Below are 26,129 nucleotides of genomic sequence, written 5' to 3'. Positions count from 1 at the left end.
ATAACGCCGGAGGGACCTACGAACATCCAAATGGTGCCACTGGCACTCTTGAGGATGAGAGAGATGCAGACAAAAATCTGGGAGGACGAGTTCCTGAGCACTGTGGAACAACGAGTTGCTCTTAGGGAGGAAAGTTGGATCCAAACAAAGCACCACTCTGTTCGGATGGAAAATGCAAAGATCCGCATGAACAGAAAGCGCAGCCAACTCTGACACCCTCCTGGCCGATGTAATGGCCACCAGGAACAGTCTTGAGCGTCAGCAACCGAAGGCTGATGGAGTGAATGGGCTCAAAGGGAGCAGATGTGAGAGCTCTGAGGACCAAAGTCAAATCCCAGGTGGGATAACGGTGCACCGTCAGTGGTCGCAAGTTAGAGGCACCCTTCAGAAAGGTCTTGACCCGTGAGTGTTGGGACAAGGAATGGCCCTGACCGCCTCCAATCACCTGGACAAGGCGATGACCTGTCGACGAAGCGTGTTGGGCGCCAGACCCTTGTTGAGACCGGATTGCAAAAAGTCCAAAACTTGGGGCACCAAGGCCATGACGGGGTTGACCCCAGCACGACAGCACCACCTACAGAAAGCCTGCCATGTGGCCTCGTAAATACGAGTAGTGGATGGACATCGGGCCGCTTATATAGTGTCAATAACTTCGTTGGAATAATGAAGGGCGGTTAGAATAGCCCGCTCACATGCCACATGGCTAACTGCAGTAGCTGGGGGTTCGGGTGGATGAGAGCTCCCTGGTTGAGCTGGATCTGATTGTCCGGAATCCTCCACGGACGTGAAACCGACAGGTGGACGAGGGCCGTCTGGACCACACTGGAGCGACTAACAGCACCTCCGCCTGCTCTGTCAAGATCTTCTGGATGACCGACGGAAGGATTGGAAGAAGAGGGAAGGCGTAGAGGAGGCCGGCCGGCCACGGACTATGTAGAGCATCCACCCTCTCCGCTCCGGGAGTCTGGTACCTGGTGTAAAATCGCGGTAGTTATGTGTTGTTGCGCAAAGAGGTCTACTTTGGGGTGGCCGAATCGGCAAGAGAGTTCCTAGAAGAGAACGGGGTGGAGCTGCCACTCCCCTTGATCCACAGTGGCTCTGCTCAGCCAATCCGCTTTCGTGTTGGCCACCCCTGAGATGTGCGAATTGACAAGAGCCTGGCCTCCGCCCAATGGTGCAACTTCTCCGCCTCCAGCATCAGGGCCCTGGAGTGGGTGCCCCCTTGACGGTTGATGTGAGCCTTGGAGGCAACGTTGTCGGTCAAGACCAATACGTGGTTGTGTGTCACAATGTCCCAAAACTCCAGTAGGGCTAGGCGGATAGTGCAGAGCTCCAGCCAATTTATGCTGTTTGATAGTTCCTGTTCCGACGAACACCCTTGAGCCACTCTGTTCAGGGCGTGGGCTCCCCATCCAAACAGACTGGCATCCGTCGTGACCTGGATGCGTTCCGGTTCCTTGAAGGGGCACCCCTGGAGAAGTCTGGATGACATCCACCAACGCAGGGATCTGAGAGGTTTGAGCGGAAGCCGAACCTTGATCTGGGAGTGACTGGTGTGCACTCTCTGGAAGGGAAGCAGGAACCATTGGAGTGGGCGTGCATGGAACCTGGCCCAGGGAACCACATTGATACAGGGGATCATCTTTCCCAGCAACTTGGACAGCGTTACCAGCAGCAAAAGTCTTTGAGACAGTACCTGATGTGCCAGGTGTTATATGCTCTGCCGCCTTTCCAGAGACAGGAAAACTTTGCACGTCACGGAATTGATGATGGTCCCCAGGTGGAGTAGGGACGTGGTTGGCCGCAAATGACTCTTGAGCAGGTTGAGGATGAAACCATGACTGCGTAGTGAGTCCATCGTGACTTGCAGATCCCGCAGGGCCTGGTCTCGAGATGGCAACAGAACCAATATGTCGTCCAAATAACAGTTGACACGTATTGGGATCGAGCGAAGGGAGGCCGCCACCACAGCCAGGAGCTTGGTGAACGTGCGCGGAGCTGAGGACAGGCCAAGAGGCAAGGCCCGGTACTGAAAATGGTGGCTGTTGAACTGAAACCGCAGAAACTTCCAATGCGCCTGATATATGGGCACATGCAGGTACGCTTCCTTGATGTTGACTGATGTCATCATGTCGCCTTGGCGGATGGAGGCCAATATGCTCTTGAGAGATTGCATTTTGAATTTTTGGTACTTGATGTACCGATTGAGCCTTTTCAAATCTAGGATGGCCCTCCATCCCCTGGAGTTCTTGGGTACCAGGAACAAGATGGAGTAAAACCCTAGTGCTTCCTGCCCCCTTGGCACCTGTTCTATGGCCCTGATGGTGAGAAGATGGTATATCTCACCATCCATGAGGCGCCGTTTTATCAGGCACCTGGGTATGGGGCATTTGATGAACCATCTCGGGGGGATGGAGAGAAATTCTAGAGTGAGGCCCAGTCTCACGACCTGAAGGGCCCAGGCATCGGACGTGATCTCCGCCCACTGATGAGGGAAGGTCAGGAGATGCCCTCCTATGGGTTCTGCCCCCTGCAAGTCACCGGTACCTCCGAAAGAACCGGTTGCCTGCTCCACGAAATGGCCTTCTAGCCTGAGACTGTGCCTGGTTCTGCTGGTGGCCCCTATCTCTGGTCCCCGCACGGTCCTGGCCGCGATCCTGTGCCTGGGAAAAACCCCTATTGTAGTTGGGAGCATAGGGAGCAGGGGCGAATCCCGAGTCCCCAGCTCGAAAGGGCTGTTGCCTATTGTAAGGCTGTTGCCTCCTATTGGCACGACCACTGGTAGAAGGGAGAACCTTACATTTATCCCTTGTCTCAATGAGGATGGGATCCAGAAGTGATCCAAACAAAGCTCCGCCCTTGAAGGGCATGGACACAAGGCGCCACTTGGACTTGACATCAGCTTGCCAATGGCGGAGCCATAGCAAACGTCGAGATGCCACGTTAGAGACTACAGCTCGGGAGGCAAATTTTGCTGCACTAAGGGTGGCATCCGCCGAAAACTCCAAAGCCGCCATTAATTTAGTGATGTCTTGATGAAGGCGCATTTCCTCCGGGACGAGCCTACTCTGTAACTGCTTAAGCCAGACCAAGAAAGTTCTATTGAAGAAGGATGCCGCAGCAGCCGAGCGTAAGGCCCAGGCCGCAGCCTGATGGGTCTTGCGAATAACTGTCTCGGCCTTACGATCCTCTGCCTTCAAGCCCTCTGAAATTTCTGATGGAATTAATGCTGGCGAGGCGAGAGCAGCAATAGGGGCATCTACGGTGGGAAACTGAAGAAGACCCTCCAATTCTGGAGTAGAGGTGTATAATTTCCTATCCCCATTGCTGGGTGGGGTAACCGCAGTCGGTTGATCCCACTGCTTTTGAATCAAATCAAGAAAAAGCTTGGGAGAGGGAATCCTGCAAGGCCACCTGTTCAGCAAAAAGGCATTCAGTGGCATCCAAACCTACACCTGTGCTCTTCTTAGATGCTGCCTCCCCCATGTGGGTGGTGGTCTTAGCCTTAGACCTTGTTGGTCTTTATGCCTTCATCATCGGAAAATTCCCTATCTATAACTTCACCTTCCTCCACTAGGGCCGATTCCTCACTAAATACTGAGGGCAGAGGCGAATGAGGATCTGTTTGCAGAAGAGAGGAATCCCCCTGCACTACCTGGGAAACTGGCCCCGAGTGGGCCGCAATGGGCCTAGGGGCCTGGGCCCTATGAAGCAACTCTGCATCCACTCCCCTCAGATATCATGTGGTATAAATCAGAAGGAAGGCCCAAATCCTGGCCCTCCATAGGCCTTAGGCTTGCAGCTGTAGGAATGAATGTGGCAGAGGGCCCAGCACGTGGGGGCGAACGAATAGAAGCCCCACTAGCCTCTGAAATAATTGGGGGAGATTGAGGCCCAAAGACCCCTTCCTCAGGGAGTGGTGCCCGGGGCAACTGAATATCAGGAGACCAACCCTGCTCATTTACACGCACCGGTGAAACACTTTGTGGAATCAGGACCAGGGATGGGCAACTGGGAGCCCCAGAGGCCTTTGATGTTACCTTGGCCTTATCTTTGCGCTTGTGCGACTTGTCCCGGGCAGTGGATGAGGCCTGATGCCTACTGCTGGAAGCCCTAGTAGCGGCCCTACCGGGCCTTGGGCTAGCCCCCCCCTTGCCAGGGGAACGGAGTTCACAGATGGGCTCTACAGTACCTTTAGCTACTGCTTGATCTGCCATGGTAGGGCAAGGTATTTGAAAAAGCTCAATCACACTCAGTAAAGAGTTTCACGAATTGCGCACCACCGCCAAGTCGCCACGTGATAGCAGAGGCCAAGGCAAAAGCGACCTCCTCCCTGAGTCAGCAACCGCAAGTGAGGGAAAAGGGAGGATCGCCTGAACAGCGCAGACTCCAGTGCGCGAAATAGCTTGCCCCGCCTCCTTCAGCCGTTTCCAACGCATGTGCAAAGTCGCTATTCAAAATGGCGACCGGCACTGAAAGCGTGAAATTTAAACCGCTAACGGCGAGGAGGGAACCAACTGCCAGCAACCTCGCAGCCCCGCTCGGCTGCCACTTCGCTGAGAGGACGAAAGCGGGCTGCCTGACAAGGCATCCAGCCAGGGAATTGACCGTGCCTGCCGGCGGGTTCTACCCGCACAAAAACGGCGCAGGGCGGTGCACCAGCCCAAACCGCGCCCAAGCAAGCCAAGAACAAGGGCTTTCAAAGCCGCTCTCGGAATCGCCGGCTGAATCACCCAGCGCAGCAAGTCTGCAGAGCTCCCAACCCCCGAACAGGGGGAAGGCTCCAACAGTGAGGAATTGGGCTGGCAAGGACTGCCGCCACCACCCCCACCAGCTAGAAATCCACAAAAGGCAAAATCACTGCTGAATCCAATGAAAAAATGAGAAGTTTGTCAATTAGTTAGAGAGAGAATTGAGAGACGTTTCGTTAGGCTGGACTGAGTAAAAAAACTGGCTCGGTCCAGTCAGAGGAGGCATGGTCAAAATTTACTTACTCAGTCTCTAGGCTAATGGACAAAGTTAACCCATGATTGGATTCCCCGAGCAGCACACAGGAGAAGCTACCGGTTTGGACCAGTTCGCCAAACCAGTGGTAAAAAATGCTATTGCTTCACCCAAACCAGTAGTAAAAAAAGTACTACTGGTTTAGGCGAACTAGTAGTTCTGACGATAGCTGTGTGACAATCAGCTTGCCGTGCAATTTATATTTGCTAGAAATTGCATGGCACAGCTAATTGTCGTACAGCTGATCGTCGGAACTTTTTTAAAAAACTTTTTTTAGCATTATTTTACCAGGCAAAACGATATTTCTGAGGATCACCTGTGTGACAATCAGCTGTGCCACACAATTTATATTCGCTAGAAAGCAGGAAATCCTGCTTTCCAGCGAATCTAAATCATGCAGCACAGCTGTTTCCCACCCTCACCCCACCCCGCTGTTCTACTTACCTTTGCAGACTCAGAAAAGGCTTCTTAATTCTCCTTTTTCAGCACTGCGTGGTAGTGCTGTGGTTCACATGCACACAAAGCGTACATTTAGCGCATGCAAAGCGAACCGGTAGCGAAGCGAACCAGTGGCAGTCTTCAGAGCATTTCACCTCTGGCTTGTTCATATTACTATAAAAAAGCAAAAAGTTGTGATTTGATGCTAATGTCTTATTTTACTGCAAGAGAGAGAGAGCAGGAAGTCGGTGCTTCTTTTTTCCCCCCTGATCCTTCCTCACTTCTCTTCCCCTTTTTCCTCCTCATTGTTTTTATTTTGTATTTCATAACTCAGTAAAAATGTTCAGGTATCCAACTTGTTTTTCTAGTAGCCACTCTAGTAGCCTTTTAAACAGTTCACAAGAATTTTCCAGACTTCAAATGATGTGATGCTAGGAGATGGTAGAATACAGTTCAGCTCTCTTATATTAAGCCCCCATAGTCATCCTAATTCCAGCTTCTCAACCTCTTTTTCCCTGGGATATGAAGGGCTTTTTGCTGCTACTTTTATCCTTCCTAATACAAATTACAAATACACACAACACACACACACACACACACACACACACACTTTATGTATACAGCAGTCTGGTTCCTTTTCCACATTTTTCTCCTCTTTTGGGGGCGGGGGGGGGGAGGCATGATGTCTCCTGAGGCGTAGAGTGTGGGAGATGGCAAAATAAATATATAAAAGAGTCCTTATGGAGCCCACCAATCTAGACTCGGAGGTGCCTAGAGGCAAATGTTAATGCAACAGCAACTCTGAGAAGAAGAAATATAAATGACTAAAGAGGGGGCAGCTAGAACCATATGTCAGGAAGGCTTAGGATACATTTGGGGAAGATGGGCTTCCGTCTGCCAGCCTGGGCCTTTCATCCCTGTGGATCCTGCTTTTGAGAGAAACAAACACTTCTCAAACAACCAATATTCTCCAACCTACAGCTTTCCTGGGGTTTGGGGGGGGGCGGGATTCTAATATCCATAGGCCATGCTGACTGGGAATTTTGGGGCTTACAATCTTAACCCACCCAGAGGAAACCAAGCTGGGAAAGGCAGATAGATACTGAAGGTGTCCTCAACACTGTTGGCTAAAATTGCTAACATAGAGGAGAAATTTGGGGGTGGGGGGATTGGTTTGTGGGAAGAGGATCTGTAAGCCAGCAAGTAGAGTTTTCATGGGGAAGAAACCAGACCTATATATAAGAAACTAAATGGCAAACAGCTCCTAAGTTCAATGTTTCAAAGGAACCACATGTTCGTTCTGTTTTATTTTTGGTATTCTCCCTTCTCCCTCAACTAAATTTAGACTGTAAATTTAACTAGTAGCTGCAGTTTTTTTTTTTAAAAAAATTCTGACTAAAATTCTTCCTAACTCAAACTCTTGCATGCTATTTTGTGAGCCTTCAACTGGCTCATTAAATACTTTCCCCTCCTTGTATTCAAGTCTGCCTTTTGTTTATGTTTGTTCCTGTTTCCTCTGTTCTATAGCACACAGTATATTCACTTCTATATGCACTACTGGTACAGCAATAACTGCCAGAAAACATATGGGCACACTTTGCAATCCAATCTAATTTATTCCAAACTAAATCCCCTTGAATTCAATAGGATTTTAGTTGCTTAGTTGCTCATTTTGCAATATGATAGATGCCATCATTTGTCAACAATGTGCTGCTGCACTCTACATAAGACAAGGTAACTTGTCACTGTGCAGAATAATAAATGGATCACAATCTGACATCAGAAATGACAATATTAAGAAACAACTACAATGCACAAGCATAGTCACAGAGAAAGAAGGGTCAATCCCAAGGATCCTCTCACACAACTGATGTTGTAATCTTTAAAATGCCTCAGGATTCTAGGCTGATCTTGCTGCAATCCAACATGAAAATTATTAGTCTACAATCCATTTCCTGAGAACAATTGGATAAAAGAAGACTTGCTTGTTCATTAATCTTAAACATATGTGGCAAAACCTCCCTCTACAATACCAAATAACTGTTCATTTTCACTACATATTGTGCCATCTATAATCTGAATTTTGTACTTTTGCTAAATCGAGCACTAGACCTCTGGGACCTCTTGAGTCCAGGAATAAGACCAGATTAGGCATAAACAAAGGTAACATTTAAGCGGAATAGGCAGGTCTGAGCTGGAATCGGGCAACATTTGAAAGATTGTGGATCCTATGAAACAGGATGAATTGTAGATGTGAAAAAAGAGCCTGGCAATGATAGAACAACTTATGTGGCACCATATAAATTAATAGGTTTATTGTGGTACAGTATAAACATATGGCACTATAGGTAGGCTCCACTCAAAAAGGCTTAACCACATTTTGTTTTGCCATAGTTTCCTTAGCATGCTTAGTACAAATAACTATAACACGCTCTGCTAAAGTGTCATGGGCTGAATATTGGTTCAGTGTGTCATGTGAACATATCTTGAAACTGTCCACCAGATGTGTTGAATTATAGCTCCCAGCAGGGCCAGTCTGTTAGCCAATAATAGACAGTAGCTGGAAGTATAGTTCAGTAACATCTGGAAAACCTCATAAAATTTTTCATTTCTTTTCTCTCCCTGCAATAAAGTAACACAGGTTTCTTCATGGAAGCATATAGCATTCATTGATCTTTCAGACTTTAATTCTCAGATAGAACACAGATTTATTAAAATGTGAGGTGACTGGCAACATATAGTCTCCCAGGCCTCTCCTTTAATTATCTGAAAGCTTGTAGGATCCCAATGTTATTTGATGTAATACTTTACAGCTACATTATCCATACAGATCCATTATATGCATGTGCAAACTTCATCATCCAGGGCGATGGAAACTATATTGTCTGGAGCATCTAAAATTGCTTCCAGTTTTAATTCTAGAAGGATTTAATTCTAGAAATTACCAAATTCCTCCCAGAATAGCATGGCCCTGAAGGAGTTTGCCTTGGTCAGAAGGGAAGCAGAACATGTTGAGTTTTCAATCCTGGATCAATGAGGTTTGCACATTTCTAAACCATTGGAGGCCAGACTTGTAGCAGCAGTTCTGAACAAGCAGAACCTCAAGAATCTATTGTTGAGATTCATGCAAAGGGATTCTTGAGGAAGAGGCATACCGAGATTATATTACTCATGTATTACCCTCATATTCCTCTGGTATCATTTGTTAACTTGCTGCTGTTTCTTTCATCCCTAATATCAATAGACTTTCTTTCCCCTCTAGAGTTGTCATATTTCAGCTGCAAAAATCTGGAGTAACATTGACTGATATTTTCGTTTCATTAAAATAAGGCCTGATAAAGAATAGTATACCTCTTCTTTCCTTCCTTTTGCACCATGGACCTATTTCCTGCCAATCTATTCCTTTCTATTAAATTTGGACTGCCACACATTGCTCCACTTTAATTTCTCACAGTCTCAGCTAGCAGGGTCATTGATGAGGGATGCTGAAATTATAATTCAGTGTCATCAGGAAAGTTACTGACTAACCCATTTTAGATTTGAAAAATAACTTTACAGAGCCCATCTCTCAATGGACCACCAACTGTGGTGGGATTTACACCACTCTCCCTTTGAATAAACTTATAAGCAGGGTTTGATATGCTTACAAAACATTTCCTCTATTTTGGAGCTTATAAAAGTCTGCCTAACATCTCCTACCTAACTTCTTCTAAATTATTAGAGCAATATAGAGTTCACTTTTATTCCGGTATAGTATAAATGTGAACTATTTCCACTCCTGGTTATTAAGACTAGCATAACTGGGCTGCACAAACCAGGACAAATATTAGATGGCTAGATGACAGCAAAGAGAAGCCTCCTGATTGAGGTCCACTTTATAAGTGATATCTGCCTTACAAAATGGGTGAAAGTATGCTTTAAACACTAACATAAATAAAAGAAAACACCACTTTAGATTTTCACAGCTTTGGACTTGTGGGGAGAGAAAAAAACAGGTGTTTATAAATAAACAGGACAGCAGCAGGCTGGGTGGAGTCTCTATTTTTAATGTGCAAAAGCAAACAGGTGTGCTTAAAGATCACATTGGTCCCACACATGCAAACACACAGACAATTGTCTGGGAAATATCTGGTGGCATTGAATGAACGCTTCATGGTGCTCTAGAAACATTAATTATTTTGGAGATCATGCAGAAATTCAGTTGTTTGGTCATGGAGCCACACCGCCTTCCTACAGACTCTCGTGCTTTTTGAGGTATGCAAAGAAAAAAAATCAGTGCTGCTTCCAACTCCCCCCCCCCACCGTAAAGAAGCACCGATGAATGTACATCTGTTGAATTTCTTCTGCATTATGACTATCTATTGTGCTCCTCCACCTTTAGCAGATTTCAAATTTCTAATGGGAAAAAGGGAAGTAATTCCAGAGAGCTATGAAAACATTTCAAGGGGGGAATAGAAGCCTGGGGCTCCACTCAATGGGGTGAAGTTTGTAGTCTTTCTCCTAAGGACTTCCCTCTCTCTCTCTCTCTCCTCCCTCCCCCCCTCTCTCTTTCTCTCCCTTTATTATTTATTTATCTGCCTTTATTATTTTTACAAATAACTCAAGGTGGTGAAGATATCCAACATATCTTCCTCCTATTTTCCTCACAACAACAACCCGGTGAGGTGAGCTAAGAAAGAGTGACTGGCCCAAAATCACTCAAGCTGATTTTCATGGCAAGGGTGGGACTTGATCTCATTGTTTTCTGCTTTCTTAGTCGGGTGCCTTAACCATCAGCTCAAACTGGCTGCTACGATATTCATGATGCAAAGCATCTGGATCACCACAAGATGTCAGCAAAGGGCAGAGTTTTTGGATTTCTTTGTTGCCACCTAGTGGTCATCTGGAATAGTAAATTTAGGTAAATTATTTATAGAATTTGCTTAGAAAACAATTTATGTGGATAAATGAAACAGACATAAAGAGTCAGTAATCGTATCAGTTTAAAAATGCTATTTCCACCTCCCCCCCCTCCCCTATGAAGCCATCATAGCTTCAAGGTGTGTAAAATATGTAATGCTTTGTTTTCCATTAATCTGGGAAGCAAATGGGGGGGGGGATCTTTTGTGTCCCAAAAATCAACAAAAGAAAGAGTCATGCTTCTCTTTTAAAAAGTCATTAGCATTCCAGAAACCAAAAAGTAAAATTCTAGATTGCATTATCTTGTAGACAAATTTTTGGGCTTGCTCACAGTTGCGTGTAAAGCTACTTTTCTAAAAGAATACTTTTAGAAGAATTATTATTTCTTCTGTTTAAAAATATGCTGGTGAACTTCAACCGCCAGAACTAATAATTATGAAGATTGCTTAAAAGATGGCAACTCTAGTTTAGAAGAAAACTGCCATTCTTTATTGGATCAGTTACCCAACCTGACTAAATGGCACATATCCACACTGCCCCCATGCCAGGAAAAGTCTCACTTGCTATATTTCTGCCTGGCAAGATGCTATTGAGGAAACTAGAGGTGGGATCCAAAATGAAATAAAATAAAATAAAGTAGTCTCTTGACAACTGTATTGTGGGAAGGAAAGATATCTGAAATCTTACTCTAAGGCTTCCATAGGACAAAACTATGCCTGTTCTGAAGCTTATTGACCACTAGAGGGATTCTAAGATTTTTAAAAAGAGACTCTGGGGAATTAGCATTCTTTTATGAGAAGAGTCAAGGGAGGTATAATGGCCTTGCTGCAAATATTGTCTGAGATGTTAAAAGACAATCCTGGTTGCGGGGGGACGGGGGGGGGACCACTCAGGTATTACATTTGAAAAATGCAGCATATCTGCATGCAACTGTTATCTTCCCCAAATGCTTTAGCAACCTCACCTCCTGAATTTTGCATTAAATAGATAATACACACTCACAGACAGAATTATTCAGCAGTTTTCAGTTCTCAATGTCCTAATCTTTAGGCTTATAACAAAGAGATATGCTTTATGTTAATTTTAAAAGGCAATGTCTCCTTCAGGTCAATTCAACCTCTGGTGACTCTGTGACTATGTTCCTGCAATTTGTCTGAAAATGATTTAGATTTAGTTCTTTGAGATTATGTTTTCACCTCCTGCGGTAACCCATAGCCCTAGATCTCCCACCAAAGGACTGATCAGGCATGACTCTACTTAGCTTCTGAGGCCAGATAAGCAGCTGGGCTAGGTACTAACCATCCACCGAAGCCAATCCAGAGTAGAGTAGAGTACAATGTTTTCCCTTGGATTGTACCACTAGCTCTAAGTAGCTTTGAGTAATGGGTATTGCAGACCAAAACCCCTGGGGGGACTCTAGACCACCAAAGGCTGCCACATAGTTTGATTGCAACACAAATGGTTGGCCCAGCCTTTTTTTTTTTTGGACTTGCAATATTTCTACACACTGAGCTTTATATTCCTGGGGCGGTGTTTCTAAAAGCTGCCATCATCCTCACCTGAAGCAATGCTGTTTGCTGAAAGCTTTAGCGCTCAGTTTGGCATTGGAGCCTCCGGTGCATAGGAATAGCAACAAGAAGGCAAGGACAATTCCTCATCCCATTTGAGTCCATGCCAGTCTGATACTGTGCTGCCTTTGTGCATTCCGACAATGCCAGGGTGTTCAGTAGGCTTGGAAAACTGAGCTGATTAACTCTGCAAGCTATCTGGCTTGGCTCCTGCTCCAGAAGAAGTCCTGCAATAACCACAGCATTCTTTTTTAGAGCTATGGGACTGATGTTTTTCCTTTGAAGGGGAGCACTGGCCCATATCCACCGTCTAGGATTTCTCTACCTTCCTGAGAAATCAAGGTGCCATGGTGCACTGATGCTCTTTTCTTGGCTTTGTCACATCCCCATGTTGTGGCCTGTTTGTTTGTTCCTTGACAAGGAGCGTAAATATAGTAAGATGAAGCTTGGGGTTGATAATGGGGTGCCATGTCCTGCTGATTTTTCTGCACTCCTTACTGGCTGTTGGCAGCAGTGCCAGTTGGCAGAGAGTGCTCATTGAAACCATGCATACGGCAGCAAAACCAGTGGAGTTAATTCCCCACGTAGAAGTAGCCTAACAGTAATTCAATCTTGCCACTTTACATTGTTCAGTTCAATGTTAACGTCCCATGGAAATGTACAAAAACCATCTATTCTAACCTTGCCCGGGATATTTGAAAGAACTAGTCAAAATGCTTCTGGAGAGTGGCAATCTAGAATTTCTTTGATGGTGGAAATGGTTGAATCCATCTGCCACAATGCATTGCTTTTCTTTTCACCATAAAAAAGAGAAAAAAGAAAAAGTGATCAGTATAAAGTAAGATTAGGGAATCTATGGGCCTCTAAAAATGGGTGTCCCTCCAATTCTCATTGACCCACAATCAATGGTGAAAGACAAAGGCTGCTGTGGCTCCACAATGTTTGGAGAACTATCATTTTAGCAATAGCAATAGCAGTTAGACTTATATACCATTTCATAGGGCTTTCAGCCCTCTCTAAGCGGTTTACAGAGTCAGCATATTGCCCCCAACAACAATCCGGGTCCTCATTTTACCCACCTTGGAAGGATGGAAGGCTGAGTCAACCTTGAGCCGGTGAGATTTGAACAGCTGAACTGCAGTCAGCTGAAGTAGCCTGCAGTGCTGCACTCTAACCACTGCGCCACCTCGGCTCTATATTTTGTTCTTCTAATACTATAATTTCAGTGCTTATTAATCCAGTACAGTTGAAAATAGGAAGGAAAGCATAATTAATTTACCTTCAGTATTAATATAAAATAAAATAAAATTTCAATGGAAATAAAGTATAAAGGCAGCCTTGAAAACCTCCACCTTGACTGGGAAGTTCTTAACCTTGAAATTTAGGCCAAAAAACAATTTATTATTATTTTACAGTATTTTCTTGAAATACAGGATATATGAGATACAAAACCAAAGCTGTTCAGTTCTAACATTGGTAATGTTAACCCTAACGAGGAAATCAGGGTCTGATAATCAGCCTGAAGTTTTGCCTCTTCCTGCTTGTTGTTGCTAGAACACATCTTTATAGGATGTGATAGAGGCTTTAATTACTCAGTTTGGCAGGGCGAGAAACTCTCATGCTGGCGAGCTACGGCTCCCTGAGCCGAGCTGGGACTGGAGACAGCCAGCCTTGAGCCCCAGCTGCACATTTGGTTGTTGACATAATGTTGAAGATTTTTCAAATGTCTGTGTCAGAAAAAGGAAATTGACCTGTGGGTCTTGCTTCTTTTATTATCTTGTCAAAAAGAAGAAAGCAGGGGAGAATGGGGAAGAAATAGCAGGGATACTTTTGCTCCCAAGCCAGCCAGGTGAATTTCGTGGTTTTATTGCGAGGAGTTCTATGCCAAAAATAGTGTAAGTCTGAAACAAAGTGGTTAGTGCTAAGCCAAAGTTAGCTTCTATCTAGGATTTTTCCAATCCAAGAAATCTACTGTTGTCTGTGGTTGGAAATGATGGTACAAGATGGAAGTCAAGCAGGTGGAAAGGGTTGCTTTGTTAGCCATGCAAGAGTAAGCATATCCTATTTTTCTATTAGACCCATTTGTCCATGCTGAAACATCATACTTGCCTTCCAATCAGAGGCCAGTGCAGAGCATCTGAGCTTTAAAAAGAGCACCCACAGTCCTAGATAATTTGTTTAGCTGGGTCCCCGGGCAAACCATAAAGGTTACCGACTGAGACACCAGGATCCTTGATAAAGAAGCTTTAATGGGATACGTTGATTTCCCAGTATTTACATATCTCTCAAGTAAAATAGCTATGTCAAACCGAAGGTGTGGAAATGTGGAAAGATTACGGACCACTTCTACCTGGCTTCTCTACACCTGCCTTTTTGTTCTGCATATCTTTAGAGGGAAACATTCTGAACTTGAAAGGAAAACAAAATGAATGCCTTTGTTGACTAGTATAAGGCAAATGTAAGGCTTTTGTTTTACTAATAGGTCCTTTTTGGCCTCCCATTGTGGCTTTCCACTGAAAATCTGATTTATGGAACTTTTAGAAAGTTGAGCAAAAACTTTGAAATTGGTTATCAGATGTTTTTCTGGAATGTTATAGACCAAGGCTGTCATTGGAGTTTGGCCATGCACTGGCCACGCCCATGCCCGGTTTAGCAAAGGGGTGGGGGAATCCCGATATGTCACGTGATGCCGCCGTGACAACGTGAGTTTGACACCCCTGGTATAGACTCTTCTCCATAATACAAGCATCATTTGATATAGTTTTTTTCCTCCATGATAACATACTGTATATTGAATTTGTACTTAAAATTAAAATACAGGTAGTCCTTGACTTATGATTATTCATTTAGTGACTGTTGAAAGTTATGATGGTGGTGAAAAAAGCCCACTGCTCACTTATGATCAATCCTCACACTTACGACTGTGACTTCCCACTCCACGTTCATGTGATTGCAGTTTGGGTGTTTAGCAATTCGCAACCAATTACAGTGTCCTGTGGTCCCTTGATTGCGATTTGCAACCTTTGTTGCTGGTTTCCAGCAAAATGTGTCCATTTGGAGGAATGGGTCCCTACTTATATCTGCAGTGTTTGCATAATGACTGCAGATCTGTTTAATGATTGTGGTGATTTGCTTAAAAACTGTCATAAAAATGGAGGTGAAATCGGGTCTGATTCGACTTATGACTTCAACAGCTTACACAGAAATTGTAGTCATAACTCGAAGACAACCTATAAATATTTCTAAACTGGCATCAATGTCCTTTGAGGGGTGGGTGATGCACAGCTGGGAACTCTTCTCTGGCATGCAAAATGCCTACACAATGTTTCAACTTACTGTACCTAGAATTTTTTTCAATGTATAAGGATTCTGTTGCAGGTGAAAAGAATTCCTTACGGGACAAACTGATGTAAAAAGTATTCTCGGAGATTGAAGAATACCACTCAGTGCAACCGATCTTGCCAAATTCCATCCAGAGAAGAGAAGCCCTCTTGCAGTTTCCGATCTTGGTTCCTAGACCCACCCTGCAAATTACAAAAGGCACAAACATGGAAGGGTCCAATTCCGAATATCCCTTCTCCTTCCTTTTTAATCAATTTAGAGCAAGTCTTTCCTCTAATCCAAAGAGGTATCAAGAAGAAGCTTTTGTGGAAGCTGCCGTTCCTCCTTCTTCCCCGTGTCCCCATTTTTGTTGGTAGCAGGGACCCCACTGTGTGTAAGCTGCTGAAAGAATCAATCATCATAATGATGCTGCAGCCTGCCATGCATGCTGACTCTCTGTGGGAGCACCGAGGACTGGAACTGGTGCCAGCATTCCAGACGGTTCAGAGACGATGGGCCTGAAACTTGCAGGAGAAGAAGGAGGCTGGTAGAATATGAATAACCTCATTTGTGCCATGGCAATTGCATCTTCTAGCTCTGAAATTTAGTTGGCATGGCCAAAAAGAAAAGAGGCTTGATTATAATGACTTAGTGAAATGTGGTAGGTTGTTAGTAAGGCAACCACAAGGGCGGAACCACTTTCTCCAGAAATGTTCAGGAGACTGCCGTAGGATGAGTAGCCCCCATCTACTTCCAACCATCAAAGGTGACTGGATAAAGTTGTGCTTTAGACTTAGCTGCTGTTTCCAACACCTAGATAATCATCATACCAGTAAAATAAATAAATCTTGCTCTAATCCAAAGTAAGCATTGATTTAATGTCCATAATATATTTTCAATTCCATTTGCACAAGATTCAAATTAATACGCAAAAGTAAATCTTAAAATACCCTCAAAATAATCTTGTGAATATTATTGACTCTCTGTTTTATTAATGGGTTGAATTCATACTAGACAAGACATAAATGGAACCGGGTAACTGGTGGCTTACCTAGTCCCATTTCTGTCTCGTCTAGTATGAATTCAGCCCATCAATAATACAGAGAGTCAATAATATTTTCAAGATTATTTTGAATTCACACGTGCACATATCTTTGGATATGCGAGCACACAATTTGGGCACTCGGTGTCTAAAAGGTTCACCATCACTGATATAGTTTATTTATTTAAGATACATGTTATGTGAAAATAATCATTGGGAATTTTCATTTACTTGGGCTTTAATCTTCTCACTTGTTTTTAATTATTATTGTGGTTATTTAATGATTCCTGATCATACAGAGTCAGGGTCATATATAAATATATTAGACAAACAACCTCACTGTAACTTCCTAAACAATATAAGATCTACAATGAAAAGAGATACAACTGGGACAAAGACTTGAGATAGTTCCTTATAACCATATTATGAAAATTTTGTCAGTTTTCAAATTACTTTCATTTATGTAGTTTACTATAATTTCTTAAACAATGTAAAACCTGAAATGCCATCTTATCTCCATCATTTGAAGAAATATCACACACACACACAGACAGACAATATCTTAACAATGACAGCAGAATACTTATCAGTTCAGTTCAGTTTCAGTTTATTGGTCTTGTATGCCGCCGGAGTCCGGAGACTAGTGGGTAGCCAGTGCAGTTCGTGGAGGATAGGTGTAACGTAGGTGTACCTGGGTGCACCCACAATCGCTCGCGCGGCTGCGTTCTGGACTAGCTGAAGTCTTCGAACACTCTTCAAGGGCAGCCCCATGTAGAGCGCGTTACAGTAATCCAGTCTTGAGGTCATAAGGGCATGAGTGACTATCTGAAGGGCCTCCCGATCCAGGTAGGGTTGCAATTGGTGCACCAGGCGAACCTGGGCAAAGGTCCCCCTGGTCACAGCTGACAAATGGTGTTCTAAAGTCAGCTGCGGATCCAGGAGGACTCCCAAATTGCGAACCCTCTCTGAGGGGCATATAATTTCACCCCCCAACCTGAGAGATGGAATACTTGGCCAATCTTTGGGAGGGAACATCAATAGCCACTCGGTCTTGTCGGGATTGAGTGCAAGCTTGTTCATACCCTCCAGGCCCTGACAGCCTCCAGGCACTGGCACATCACTTGTACCGCTTCACTGAGTTGGCAAGCGGCGGACAGATACAACTGCGTATCGTCCGCATATTGATGGTATTTAATCCCGTGCCGGCGTATGATCTCACCCAGCGGCTTCATGTAGATGTTAAATAGGAGGGGGAACAGGACCGAACCCTGCAGCACCCCATAATTGAGGGCCCTTGGGGTTGACCTCTGCCCTCCGACCAACACCAACTGCTACCTGTCCGAGAGGTAGGAGGAGAACCACCGAAGGACGGTGCCTCCCACTCCCACCTCCCGCAACCGTCGCAGAAGGATACCATGGTCGATGGTATCGAAGGCCGCTGAGAGGTCAAGGAGCACAAGGATAGAGGGGTGACCCCTATCCCCAGCTCGCCAGAGATCATCGATCAGCGTGACCAAAGCAGTTTCCGTGCTGTAACCAGGCCTGAAACCCGACTTATCATGTATCATTTCGCCTTTGTTTTTATTTGAGTTTAGTCTGCAGTGAAATCTAATTTTCCCCTTTATTATAAATAGGCTATGCCTTGCATGAGGTACAATAAGCCATGCCTCTCTCCTTGCATTCAGTTTTGGTCACCACGATGTAGAAAAGATGTGGAGACTCTAGAAAGACTGTAGAGAAGAGCAACAAAGATGATTAGGGGACTGGAGACTAAAACATATGTAGAATGGTTACAGGAACTGAGTATGTCTAGTTTAATAGAAAGAAGGACTAGGGGAGACATGATAGCAGTGTTCCAATATCTCAGGGGTTGCCACAAAGAACAGGAAATCAAACTATTCTCCAAGGCACCTGAGTGTAGAATAATACAACAAGACAAGAAACAACGGGTGGAAACTAATCAAGGAGAGAAGCAACTTAGAACTGAGAAATTTCCTGACAGTTAGAACAATTAATCAGGCGAACAGAAGTTGTCTCCAGAAGTTGTGAATGCCCCAACACTGGAAGTCTTTAAGAAGATGTTGGATAGCCATTTGTCTGAAATGGTATAGGGTTTCCTACCTAGGCAGGGGGTTGGACTAGAAGACCTCCAAGGTCCCTTCCAACTCTGCTATTGTATTGTATTGTATTATGGTCATGACAAAAGCCTACTGAGTTCATTTATAAAAAATTAAAATAGAGTCATAAATATTGGGGGGGGGGGAATGGCAAACATATTTTATGGTATAGCAGTCACTTAAGGAGTATGTCATTTGTTGACTTTAAGCAAAATATGTTTTTTAAATAATCATTAGATACAAATGGCATCTTCTTTGAATGATATGGGACAAGCATAACCAAAGAATGAAAGCCATAGCTATGAATTTTCCTTGGAGTTACCCCATGGTAGACTGGCAATGTGAGGCAATCTGAAGGAAAGATAACAATGTCAGTTATTTGGCTTATTAATATGCACTGCCAAGTTGAGAGTGTGGTGCTTAATGGACTTTTTGCCCAGGTACAAAAATGAACGGGGTGGACTTCAGTAACATGTAGTCTGCACTCTGAATTGGAGATAGGAAATCATTTGCCATTCTACCTTGGGCATCAAAATGACTTATGCCAGAATAGATTGTGGCTGCCAAGGTAATGGGGCATTCATTGGACTTTGCACTGGTTATAACCAGAGATGCATAGGCAGTGTTGAAGTGGAGGAATATATACAGGAAATTGAATTGGACATAATGAGTCCCTGAATAATTAGTTGAAAAATGTGCAAGCTGATGAAATCCCATGATGAAGAACAGTGGCTCAGTAAAATTCTTCCTGGTGCCAGGAGAGAGGCAGATTTCAGTGATCTGCATGGCTTCTTGTACCTTACTTGTACTTATCAAAACATGGACAGAGAGTACATGAAGCTAACCATATTTTATTGGTGTGAGGGATTGTTAAGTACATCATCTTGAATGCCATGACAGAACATTGCAGAATGTAAATATGAATAAACATATAAAACCTGAATAAATCTGGATTGTTAGGCACAATAATAAAATTTGCACAGCAGTATATGCAAAAATATAAAAGGCCATTCAATATGCATAATTTATACAGATCAAAGAATTCCACTTGGCACATTGTTTGGTGGCCTCATCCAGGAGTCATAAACTAAGAAAACTTCTGATGTATTTAAAATTAATAAAGCATCAGGGTCTGATCTTTACTGCTGCAATCTATTTTGCACACCCCTCCACACTTGGAACTGAAGGTAAAAGTTGGATTGATTTTCATCTTTGGAAGACTTGGTTTTCTTATGATGCCATAAGAGATCTCACTTTAAGATCTCATTTTTCAAATGAGATATTGTACTGCTTTCCTCTTTACACCTTCCCTGCCCCCTTGGACACAGGTGCTAATTGCGCTTAATATTCAACCTTTCCATGGAACAAGGGAGTCTTGGTGTTCCATTCTATTCCAAATTGACTGATTGCCAGGCAGGCATCTTAAGCTGATGGCTCAACTTTGCTTGGTCAATAAAGCAAAGTATTCATAAAATGGCTCAACCTTTGCAGATTGGCTCCAAACATAGAAGAGAAGGATCAGACCTGTCATATTTCATTCAATGCCCAGAAGAAGGCAAAATGAATGTATGGTAGGAATCCACAGGGAATTTCCAAATTACCACAAATGGGCATTTGAAAGCAGAATACTGCTTTGCAAGCATATATTTCTGTCTTCTTACTTTCTAGCTATTCTTCCCAAATGCAACTTTCGCAACTTCTATACGTTCTCAAGTTTTTCAAATATAAAATTATTGTCAATGTGGAAGTGACATTTGGAGACAGAACCAGTTTGACATAGTATACAGAGATGGTATTCAGCAGGTTCTGACCAATTCTGGAGAACCAGTAGCGAAAATTGTGAGTAGTTTGGAGAACCAGTAAATACACCTCTGACTGGCCCCGCCCCCATCTATTCTCTGCCTCCTGAGTCCCATCTGATTGGGGGGAAATGGGGATTTTGCAGTAACCTTCCCCTGGAGAGGGGAAGGAATTTTATAGTATCCTTCCCATGCCATGCCCACTAAGCCATGCCCACCAAGCTATATCCATAGAATCGGTAGTAAACCTTTTCCCACCACTTGTAGTATAGTGATTAAGATATTAGGCTAAAAACCAGGAGACTATGAGATCTAGTCCCATCTTAGTCACCAAGCCAACTAAGTGACTTTGGGTCACTCACTCTCTTTCAGTCCCAGGAAAAATGCAATGATAAATCACTTCAAAAATATGTTGTAAAAAAAAACTTCAGAACTAGTTGCCAGGAGTTAAGAGTTGGCTCAAAGGCACTAAAAAAAACCAACCCTACAATGAGTGAAATCTAGAAAGTTGAGGGGGAGTTGATGAATATTTTCTAGGATATTTTCCATGGTTTTAAAGAGGGAATGGTACTTTGAATAATTTTGATTCCTAGCGACTGCCTAAATAAGTTCCTGCAATTTTCTCAGCAAGATTTCTGGAATGGTTCGCTATTGTCTCCTTTCTAGAACTGATAGAGAGTGACTGGCTGGAAATCACCCAATTGCCTGATCTCCCAGATTCTAGCCTGTTGCTTTAAGCACTGTACCTTGCATTTCCCACGGCTATCAGAAGTAAAATCATTGATTAAAAATCACAAATATTGTAGAAGGTATTATGCAAAACGATGCAAATATTTATAATGTAACATTTCACAGAATTCAGCTTTGCTTTTTGGCTTCAACTTGGAATGCTTGAACTTAAAATTTGAAAGGACTGTGGGTGACATGCATATCCCTGGAGTTCAACTGGGCAACAGGGCCAAAGGTCAATTTGCATCACGCCCATCCCATAATTCTGCTCTGCCCCCCCTTTGATTGCTTAGTATGCATGGCTGTTTGAGGGTCCCTGCATGGAGACTCTACTGTCTAAAATTATCCAGCTGCACATGGAGTAATCCTAATTCTTATTTGGAGCATCTGATGCTGAGAGAAGATGTATGTATTCAGTAAATCCCATAAAGTAGCAATGGGAGAAGATATAGTGTACTGTGTGTTGGCTTCATGAAAACATCTTATCACTTGTGTTTGTCTGCATGGAGAGAACCACCTTTCTCTACCTTTCTCTCCTCCCCCTCCAATTCCTATCCTGCTGTCGGCTTCTCATCCACTGGTACCATCGTATTTTATGTGGCACGACATTTTATGGAAAATGCTCGCTCTCCGACCCCACCTGTTCCCAAGCTGCGCAAAAGCCCATTAATGAAGTTGGGCTGGTCCAGGAAGCCAGCCAAATCCTTGTGTCCTCATCAAAAGAGACATCTGTCCTTATGAAGAAGCAAGCAATTCCCCAAGGGACAGAGGGAAGGAAGGAGGGGACGAAGGTTGCCAAGGCAGAGCGGGGGGTTTATTTGTGAGTAGCAAAGCACTGTCTCTTTGATACAGATTGCCCCTTTCCCGTTGTTTCTAAATGTAACATTCCATAGCAGAACTAGAGATTCTTATCTTTCCTGGCCAAAAACAGAGACAATAGCCTGAATTCCAGGCCTTAAATGCCCTCATCCACTGCTCGGGACCTGTACCACCTTGTTTCTGCCTATCAGGGAGGGGAAGAAATTGTTAAAAAGCTCCTGACTTTTTTTTTTTTATTCATGTGTTGTTTTATTGCTGGCAAAAGCTGTCAGAGGGCGACTTCTGCCAAAAAGCATCCCTGAGCATCTTGGCCTAACATACAAACGGCATGCTAATGTGGAAATTTTAAAGAGCCTCTTTTGGTTTTTAAATCAGAATTTTAAATGAATGGCAAGGCACAGAAGGGACCCAGTCAAACGCTAACAATAATAGCACATCTTTCCCCTTGCTTCTCCCCCACCCCGCCCGAGATCCAGCAGGCAAGGAACGTGGCAAGAATTTACCATGCTCAGCTTTCTTCAGGTTGATTGTTCTAAAGGAAGTGAATACTAAGTTGGCATGCTTCGAAGTACAGTATGAGTAAACTGGAGATATATTCCCTTGGAGATAGGCTACACCCAAATGATCAAAACAGGGTGATTCTGCACGTGGGCAGAGTGCCCTTCTCTACAGCCTTATAAAAGAGCAGGGCATTAAGTTAGCTGTTCACGATAGGCGAAACCTTCTACTCCCTCCACCCCTTATCGCTCCTCACTGACACTACTTCTTACAAGAATGGAACAAATTCATGTCGGCATTACTTATTTATATAGTGGCATTACAATTTCTTTATCTGCAATCATAACACACTACATGACAGACAACTGAATGTGTGGATTGACTATCAACAATTGGAGAGAGCACTATCTGCAGGCCCAGTTGTGTCAGATTTGTTTCTTCACAATGAAACGAGGGTGTTTAAAAATCATAAGGAGCACTCAAGAGAGGGAGGAAGAAGAATCTTTGCTCTGCATTTCTTCCCAACAATTATTGTTCTCTCCCTTTCCTGAGGTGTTTTTTGGCAGGGGGAGCACAGCACCTATAGGAATGGCGGGAGCCTTGCTGTTTACATCTACAAGCCAAAGTTTGCAGTTAAAAGTGAACCTCACCCATTCTTGCTACAAGAATCTAAGTGATCTGATTTTAACTACATGAAACAACTCCCATTGAGTCTGCTTGAGTCCTGAGGTGATTAAAGAATAGTGTGCAATTTAGTCTTCTCTATCCTGATTTCCTCCAGATGTTCTGGGACTACAACTCTCAGAGTTGCTCCAAGATATCTGGTGGACACTAAGTTGAGAAGGCTAATGGAGAAAACTAGATCAGGGATAGTGTGTTGACTCAACCGCAACTCACTGTATATTTATTCATTCAGAAATTGATTCAGATGTTGATTAAGTGACACTGAAGGAAAATCTTTCCCATGGTGCTTTCCATGAATTAAAATACAACTACCTGACTCATATGCCATGTGTATTCATGGAATACCTGGCCCATGTGTGAACTGCTTCAGCCTAAAAATCCTTGCTGGTAATAACCAAAAATTAAGATCTCCAAGCACAAAAATATGGAAGCCATCACCGATCACTTAAAAACAATGACTTGTGGCCATTCTCCTTAAGGGATAGCTATATGTGTGGGGGAAAATAGATGTATATCTGTAGGTGACTTATGTTGGATAAATGCAAACTACGTACAGCATCCCTGTGCATTTTCATACCCATCCTTTATTTCAGGGGAGGAGACTCTCTCCACATAGGCATTCACAAGGAACAAAGGAAGCAAGTGACAAAATGTGCATTGCGATGTCATGATTAAACCTCTACCTTTTATATACCTAGGCAACCTTGCATTGAAAGTGTGATGGGACACAGGTTACATTATGATGCCACAATGTATGTTTCATCATTTTGGTTTTATTTTGCTTAGGCATACACATCTACATTATCTCTATTCAGAATTTGCTGAAGTACATTTCACAGTATTTTTCCATCATTGGCCATGATTGCTAGACTATTGAGAGTTCCTCACCCTTATCCTCTTCTGTTGCTACCTCTGTGTAAGTCTCAGACAGATACACCTAGGTTTAATTTTAATAGAGAGATGAGAGAATCAGAGAGAAAAAGATCTGAAATTATTGCAGTCTTTTAAACTTCACATACCTTCCTTGTTTTTCTTATCCTCCTTGGCATATTCTTCTGGATGTTATCCCTCATTCTCACACATTTATATATGTTCCAAAAGGAGGTTCCTCCATGATGAATCAATGTGAAGCTGAAATATTACATGGCAAAGGTTAGGCAGTGTTCTTACTTTTTTTTTAGCCTTTAAATCAGTCTTGGCTCCTGGGTCTAGTCCATGCAGTTTTCAATGCAACATTATTTGAAAATGATTTACTAGGGCTGAGAGAAAGTGGATGTCTAAGGCCATCGTAACATGACCTTGTGCCTTGAGCAGGGCTAGAACTCAGGTTTCCTCATATAGCACCTTAGGCCCTGGAGTGAATTTCTTTTTAGTGTTCTTCTGTATATCCCATTAATTTCACATGTAGGAGAATCTGTTTCTGAGCTGTGCTCTATAAAATTAATACCAGGGAATAATTTGCCTTGTAGATTTTCTCCCTTAACCTTCAATATAGCTTAGGTTCCCCCTTTTTCATTCATCTATCCATCTTCCAGATGCATCTTTCATTTAAAATCTTTTAGAAAAAATCATCTCTTAGAAATGAGCTCTTTCCATAAATGGCTGCTCTTTTCTTTTCTTTCTTTTTCCATAAAATCAGTTTATCGATGTTAACCATGTACATGATCTAGGAAATATTGGGATTTGAGCACACAATGTTGCTTTATTTATTATAATGCATACCAAGAATTCTAGAGAAAGTTGCATATTATTTTGTCATTTATTTTATTACATATTAAAACAATGGGAATTTTAAAAAATGACATCTATTTACATATGATACAGCCTCCATAAGTAAATCAACTTTATGCACACAAGTCAAAGAACTTTTGAATGAATGGCATCATTTGGAATATTTGTCCATGATGTAATGATAAATTAAGTTTTACAAAGCCCACAATGAGGATCACTATCTACAGATTTCTTCCTTGAACATCTCTTCCTACTCTAATCGCAGTTTATATTATGAGTCCTTCCTTGTATTCTTATTGGAGAACTCTAACCTGATGTTTCTTACATGATTGGAATAAGATCAATATCAAATACTAATTCATTACATGAACTTCTTAAGCTGATTATGTTAAACTATAATGCTCCACTTAAGATGTATGTAAAAACATACATAACCATGATTAGGGCACAAAATCAACCAGAGAGAAACATCCATTTATAGCATTTATCCATTTAGCCACAGTTATTTGAACAACAGAATGTAAAGCCAGAAGATTAAATGCAGTCAGTGATTGAGGAACCTACTTTAAATTTTGTTGTTAGTCCATTGGTCTCCTCTTTCAATTGTGCAACATCTCACAATACTTTTAAAAAAAGGAGTTTAAATATTTTTTTTAAATGTAATGCTCCTCCATCTTTGTTGCAAGATCCTTATGCTTAAACCTGTGTTATAATTGTAAGCAAGTTTAATTAAAACATGTAGTTTGGACTGTTATAGAAAAATTTGATTGAGAAGTCTGCCATTCTGTCTTCGTTTGTGCAAATCTCTTCCACCTTCTTTTTAAAACATTGAATTAATTTTGGCAATTGAATTATAAAACTAAAAAAAACAAAACCCCTAACTATAAAACCATGAAAACAACATTATCCTTACTACGGTATTCAACAAGCAGTTGACTCAACAAAATGAGGTCTTTGGTTTAGCTAGCTCATTTGTTATTTCATTTACAGGTTTTTGTTTTTGTTTGTCTGTAATTGGAATAATTCTGATGATTACTTATGTAGTTTAGAACATTTGAATATATGCCACCTTTAGAATCCAATTGAACTACATAATGCAAATAAAATAGCTAATTAAACACAACAGTCATCATAATTATCAACCTGTGTGGCAGAAAAAAAATAATTTAATATAAAGCTTGGCATTTACATGTTCCACTAAGACACAGTTGGCTTTGTCCTAACTATAGTTGCTGAATAGGAAATAACTAGCTGGGTTCTTACAACATAACCATAAACTATGGTGCACACATCTAGAAGCTGAATTTACATAAAACATTAAGCCAGATTCGAATAAACCATGGTGCTACTATGTCCAAGGAGAACTGACAGGCTACATGGAAGTGCCCCTCAAATCCCTTTTTTAAACTCACTGAGTACAGGGGCAAATGGGTGGGTTAAGCCTTTCAAAGCAAATAAATAAGTTTTAGCATTAGATACA

General features: G+C 42.8%; 1 protein-coding gene across 5 annotated transcripts in view; it reads right to left on the bottom strand.

Moving 5' to 3' along the window:
- Positions 1–5,448: 5,448 nt before the first annotated feature.
- CDK12 (cyclin dependent kinase 12) overlaps positions 5,449–26,129 on the bottom strand; it is a 104,174-nt gene continuing 83,493 nt past the window's right edge. Inside the window, exons 16-17 of one of the 5 annotated variants that reach the window (XR_004256856.1) lie at positions 23,938–24,049; positions 5,449–5,616 (exon numbers count right to left, since the gene is read on the bottom strand). The gene's annotated coding sequence lies outside the window, so the exon portion shown is untranslated. Of the gene's footprint in view, positions 5,617–10,081; positions 12,702–13,094; positions 15,434–23,546; positions 23,856–23,937; positions 24,050–26,129 lie in introns of those variants that run through there. The other 4 variants (XR_004256858.1, XR_004256857.1, XR_004256855.1 and 1 more) reach the window with 4 other exon arrangements.

Source organism: Thamnophis elegans, chromosome Z (assembly GCF_009769535.1).
Source record: "Thamnophis elegans isolate rThaEle1 chromosome Z, rThaEle1.pri, whole genome shotgun sequence".
NCBI lineage: Eukaryota > Metazoa > Chordata > Lepidosauria > Squamata > Colubridae > Thamnophis > Thamnophis elegans.
The sequence above is the reverse complement of the archived record's forward strand: the minus strand, read 5'-3'. Positions and strand labels throughout refer to the sequence as shown.